Raw genomic sequence first — 6,130 nt, forward strand, 5'->3', positions numbered from 1 at the left:
TTCCTTCTCATCCCTTAGCTCAGTGATAGCCAAATTTAATAAGAATCCAATCAATATCTGCTGAATCAAAGTGAACCTCATACTTTTAATCTCTTCCATCTAGTTGGTATGCTGGGATAACTTGGTGTAACAGGAGAGATGAACAGCACAGAAATAAAACAAAAACATAAAGAACAGTGAAAAGCATACTGGCCTCAGAGACAGGATTTCCTGGATTTGCCAGAAACTTCTGGTATGACCCTAGGCATGTCACCTTTACCCTTATAGCCACAATTTCTTCCTCAATCAACATTCAGTCAGGCAAATAGCATTTATGAAATGCCTGCAATGGGCCAGGCAGTGTGCTAAGTGTCTAAGTAGAAAGACAGTGCCCCTGCCCACAGGGAGCTCACTTCTAATAGGTGGAAAGAACAGATAAAAGGAAGTTAAAAAAGAGTAGTCTTGAAAACAAGGCAGCAGATTTCACAGAGTTTTGTTTCTAATATTCTATGATCCTCATTCAGTCTATTTTCAAGCTTCAGTCTGCTAAGGCAGCTTCCAGCTGAATGGCAGATGGATGGCTCAACCACTAAATTGTGACTGCCTTCTTAGCCAGTCAGTAAAATATCTAATGTTCAATGAATTCAGCTTCTTACTTATCTGGGCAGACTGTTCCACATCAAACATGAAGGCATGCCAACTTTAACAGTCACCAAGACCATGTGCGAGCTGATAGATAGTCACGTTTATCCAAGTTCCCTCCCCAAATGAAGAAATAGCATAAAGGGCAATTAGTACTTTCCTCTGTAAAACACCCTCAACTACTGCAGTTACAGCTCCTGCACACTAGGAAATTTCAACTGAATAGTCCCATGGGCTATGGGCTAGAAGATAACCCCCAATGGGCTACCCTGGTGAACAACCCAGCACACTCGGCAATCAAACACAATACAGTAGGGTGTCATGCCAGAAACTAGTTTGATGTAAGAACTGTTTTAGGGCAAAGGGTTTTGTTAATAGTTCATTAATGTACCCATTAATTTGTTTTTAAGTCTGAAGGACAGCCAATTCTCAAGGTGGTAAGAGGCTGCATAGACACACAAATTCCATTTCTAGAATTTTTGGCCAAGCCTGCAAAATGCAGATGTGACGAGTGTACCTCAGGCCAGGCAGGAGACTGCTTCTTCAGGATAATGCTAATTTCAAAGAAGGAAAGGGGTGGGGGGAGTTGGAGGGAGAGCAAGACAGTTAACAGGTAAAATGCTATTTCCTGGAAACTATTCTGATCTGGGCAGGAACAATAAGATATTCTTCAGCTCGTAACTTGTTTCCTTGAGAATGATTGGTCACATTGCAGTAACACTGACTTAGAAATCTTCCTCTACCTGCAAAAAACCAAAACAATTCTCTCCTACTATTATTCTATTAATAAATATTTCACGATATCTAACTTCTCTACTGTATTTTTCTGTTTATAGCAAACTATGTAGGGTAACTGACACAAGTTTGGGGCTTCTCAAAACTCAAAAAAACTATTCAACATGGATTGCACTGCTGGCACTGGTGCAGCAAATCATTTTTGTTGGTATTCCATGCTAAGCCTTTAGAATATAAGAAATACATACACACACACACACACACACACACACACACATATATATATATAATCAAGGTTTGGGGTGATATCTGTATTAATCTTATCAGCTGGATATGGCAGTTTTAAATTTTATGTATTATAAAGATAATTTTTTCTTTGGAAAGGACTGGGCGGCTGGTGATTTTACCAGTAATGGGGCACTCCTACTGTGGAAACTCCCCCTTATTGATGCAGATGGACAACCCATTTTATAGTCTTTGAAAGTTACTGGAGGATACTGAGGGGAGGGTAGAATGACTGGTCCATGGTCACACAGCTGGTATGTGTCAGAAGGAGGATTTGAACTCAAGTCTTCCTGGCTCCAGACACCTTCCTGTTCCCTGCTATCACAGTGCAGCTTGACAATATTAAATTATTACACGAGAACATTCATTACCACATGAATCTGCCAGCCATCATATTTCCTCTGCTTACATACTTTAAATGTGACAACATGAACAGTTAGCCAAATATTCTTCATATCATTGCCTATCTTTATATACATAGACACACGTAGATAGATAGATCCTTCCCTCCCTGAGGCTGTGGGAGGCCACTAAAGTCAGTCAGGTAAGCACTGTGTGAAGGACTCTGGCAGCAGGTGGGCAATGTTGACATTCAAAGCTAACCACCCTTCTTTATCCCATACCCTTCATCACCACCCCAGACACACACTAGCCTTTTCAGCCTGGATTACTTCCCAGTCATAAGTGTCAATCAATGTAGCAATGAAAAATAGACACTGGAGCATTTTTTTGACCACCTCCAGTCTGGGGTGACCTTCACTAACCAGCTCTTAAGTCACCACACACATACTCTTTTCATATGACTGACTGCCATAGTTCTGAAAGTAAGCTTTCCAAAGGACTCAGGATACCAGTCATAAGAATTCTGATTTAAAAAGAAATTTGCTGACAATTCTTACTGAGTCTTGGAAGCAAATGAGCAAGTAGCCCCAGGGCTTCTGCTATATAAGCTTGAAGGCAATGTTTGAAACCTGACAACATTCTAAGGACTAATTCTACATTAACAACTCCAGGGAGAAAAAGGTTATTAATCAGGTTTGGACACTGCTAAGCAGATGCACTTTCCCTCAACTCCCAACTGTTAGCATTTAGAGTCAAATCCAATGGATAAATCTCCAAATTTCTAATTCCCTCCAACTATGATGAAACAGTTTCCATTAAGTATTAACACTGTCCCATTTAGATTGCAACAACACAGTGTAATGTCACATTTAAAGTGTTTAACAACATGCTAGCAAACTTGGGGGAGAGGAAGAACCACCACTAGGTTTTTCTTTCTTTTTTTTTTATTAAAATGACAAGGCAAAGAGTAGGTTTTGCTGTCACACAGCTGTCAAAACCCAAGGAGAAATAGATTCTCAGGAGAATAAGGTGTCTTGCCAAGCACCTCACCCCTATGGTTCACATGAAGAGCAAATAGACATTTTTTATTGCTGTTAAATTGTACCCAGAAGCAAACACCAAACACAAGTAGTATGATATGATACCAACAGGATCAGGTTCTCATGTGTGCCCTTCATACTTGCCCTGAAATCTGAATGACAACTTAAAACATCAGCCAAGCTCCAAAGTCTCCCCTTCACTCAGGCAGCATGGGGGGAAAATTCATTTCTCTGACTAAAAACTGATGATAAAGCAGTACATTTTACTTTAATCTTCCTGCAGCCCAAACTGCCACCTTAAATTTTAAGTAAATTGAGAATGTTACCAGTACCATTGTGTAGACAGCATGTTCTAAAACAACCGGAGCACAAATAATTTTTAAAAACAACCCACAAGTTTACTGTTCTCATTTGAACTTTTCCAAGTCACAGCATGAAGCTATGATTAAATTGGAGTCAAAAAGGCAGGAGGCAAATTATGCTCATTTCTCTTTGGCTAAAAGAAATTCAGCCACCACATGGACAAAAAGCATCCCGTGATTTACAGTATCTGCCATTCTGCTTGGCGGTCTTGCAATGTGGCTGCCTCACAAGAGATTTCTGAAAATGTCTAACACATAAAAGAATGTCCAAGCTATAGCTAGCCAGCCTCAATTGATGTGATCTGCAAGCTCGTTCTCCAACCCTAACACTATGAATTTTAGGTACCAGTGATGGTTTTTTTAAAGCAAATTTTAAAACAGACATAAAACGGAGTCCCTTGAGATTGTCCTGACTTCAAAGTCCCGTGTATACGTGAGAAAAGTTTTCTGTCACCCTCCAAATTCTCCTTTGGCAGGTAAGGTACCATGGTGGCACACTTCAAGAAAATATCTCCAGCGTCCTTTTGACCAGTGACTCCATCCACCAGGGGCATTGCTAGGGCCAGGACCTCTTCTGGAGATCTGGAGAATGTCTACATATGCCAACTGGTGTTAAATGCTGCATTTCGCCTCTTCCAATACTCTTTAGAGTATCAACAACAAGATTGCCCTGGGCAAGCTGTATTTCAAAGGCCACTGTTGTCTAACAGCACATAGCCCTAATAATAAAGTAGTATTATTTTTTAAACTAAGAGCTTCACCATAGCGCCCGCCTTCTGCATATCCTACAATTCTGGTATAGGGAGGGGGGAAAGGGGGGTCACGGGGAGACTACAGTCATGCCACCCTGATAATAGCAAAGGCTGGGACGGCTGGGTGGCCAAGGAGTGAGTGACCGTGCCAGCAGTGCCCACCGCCTCAACCATGAGGCCGGCTTCTGACACGCGAGTAACCCGGATAAGTATCTACGCAAACACCGAGCTGCCTGTCCCGAGAGTCTCTCACAGGTTGCTTGCAGGAGCCGGCGCTACGTTGTACTGCCCTACCCAGCACTGCACTGAGCGGCCTGGCCCGGGCGGGCTGGGGACAGGGAGGAAGGAGAGAGAAGAGGAAACGAGGCAGGCATGCATGCATGTGGGCATACAGGCTGGACGGCCCCAGCCTCACGCACAGGAAGCAGCGGTCCGAGCCAGGGGTTAGGCTGGCCTCGCAGCAGCTGGAGAGGCGGGGGAGGTGGGGAAGGGGGGCATAGGCTCAAGAATGGAGGGAAGGCATATCCATGTCCCTGCTTTTTCTCTGCTCTAGAGACCAGGGGGTGGAGGGGAGGGGGAGGGAAGACGACTAAAGCTGCGGATGTACCCCCTCCCACACACACACACACTCCCCCAGTCCTCCGCTCCTCTCCCGCAGGGTGGAGGGTACCACGGAACCTCGAGCGAACACAGCCTCAGGATGGGGGTGGGGGGCAGGCTAGCGGACCCTTCTTCCCCTTTCTCATGCACTCATTCACTCACCTCGTTGTCCCTAGGCCGAACCCGCCCCGCCAGCAGTGAGCACAGTTCGTTACTGCCTAACGCGTCCCCAGGCTGGATCCTATTTAAAGCGCAGACAGCTGATGCTGCCGCTGCTGCTGCTGCCGACGTTGCTGGGTTGGCTGCGGCTGTGGCTGCTGCGGCTGCTGCTGCTGCCGACGTTCCTGAGAGGCTGCAGCGTGGTGCGCGTGCCGCGCCCTCCCCCACCCCTCCCCTTCCCCGCCCCCCTACTCCCCACCCACATCCCCACCCCCACTTCCCTCACCGGGTGTGACGGCGCGCGCGCGCGCACTCCGGGGCCCTGGCGGGAGGAGGCTGGACTAGCAGAGGTCCCTGGGGTGGAGGAATCCGGAGCTGACCACTCTCTAGCCTCCTCCTTCCTCTCGGCCCGGCCCGGCTCTAATTCCTGCCCACGGAGGGAAAAACAAACAAACAAACAAAAAAAAAACTGCGCTGTCCTGTTCTGCTGATGTTTAAATTTGACCTCGACTTCTCCCAACCCAGCCTCCTTCCCACGCCCACACCCCTGCCCCCGAGCTATATTTCTTAATAATCCAGAGGAAAGGAAAAGGCAAAGGGTGCCTTGGAACTATTTGCAGTAACAATCCCCAAATGAGCCCATCACGTCCACAGAAACCGCGCCGAGCAGGACCTTTTCATTCTTCACTGTCATGCACATACCCCTGGAGCCTCCCATCATGTGAGGCGCCCTCGGTGCAGCTAGGAGCAGCATGCCCACTCCTTGGAACCATCCTCGGGTGGTGGTGGCCAATCTCTCTGTCTCTCTCTGTCTGTGTCTCTGTCTGTGTCTCTGTCTGTCTGTCTCTCTCTCTTTCTCTCCCTTCCTCTTTCTTTCTTTCTTTCTTTCTTTCTTTCTTTCTTTCTTTCTTTCTTTCTTTCTTTCTTTCATTCTCTTTTCTCTTCTTCCTTATCTCTTTGGCACAGAAACTACGTGACCTTTACCACATCGATTTCACCACAACTCTCCACACCGGGTTTCACCACAGCCCCTTGCCTTGACGGCTGCCTGACTGGACTTCTGCAATGCACAGAACGTGAAATAACCTTGGAAAGAGCGCTCCGAGGCTATAGTTAGAGCAGGAGGCAACCTCGACGTTGCTCAAGGGCATACACTTCATTCACCCGGGAAGTTATTGGTGCTTATTCCCCATTGCTAGTATTAGCCAACGATTCAGTTTGGGATCTGGCGTTA

At 46.1% G+C, this 6,130-nt stretch overlaps 1 protein-coding gene across 3 annotated transcripts in view; it reads right to left on the reverse strand.

The window, feature by feature from the left end:
- The window catches only part of LOC118854013 (long-chain-fatty-acid--CoA ligase 1), a 90,226-nt gene extending 85,143 nt beyond the window's left edge, over positions 1 to 5,083 (reverse strand). Inside the window, exon 1 of one of the 3 annotated variants that reach the window (XM_036764317.1) lies at positions 4,900 to 5,083. The gene's annotated coding sequence lies outside the window, so the exon portion shown is untranslated. The remainder of the gene's footprint in view (positions 1 to 4,899) is intronic. The other 2 variants (XM_036764320.1, XM_036764319.1) reach the window with 2 other exon arrangements.
- Positions 5,084 to 6,130: the final 1,047 nt, after the last annotated feature.

The sequence above is a fragment of the Trichosurus vulpecula genome, chromosome 6, assembly GCF_011100635.1.
Source record: "Trichosurus vulpecula isolate mTriVul1 chromosome 6, mTriVul1.pri, whole genome shotgun sequence".
Taxonomy (NCBI): domain Eukaryota; kingdom Metazoa; phylum Chordata; class Mammalia; order Diprotodontia; family Phalangeridae; genus Trichosurus; species Trichosurus vulpecula.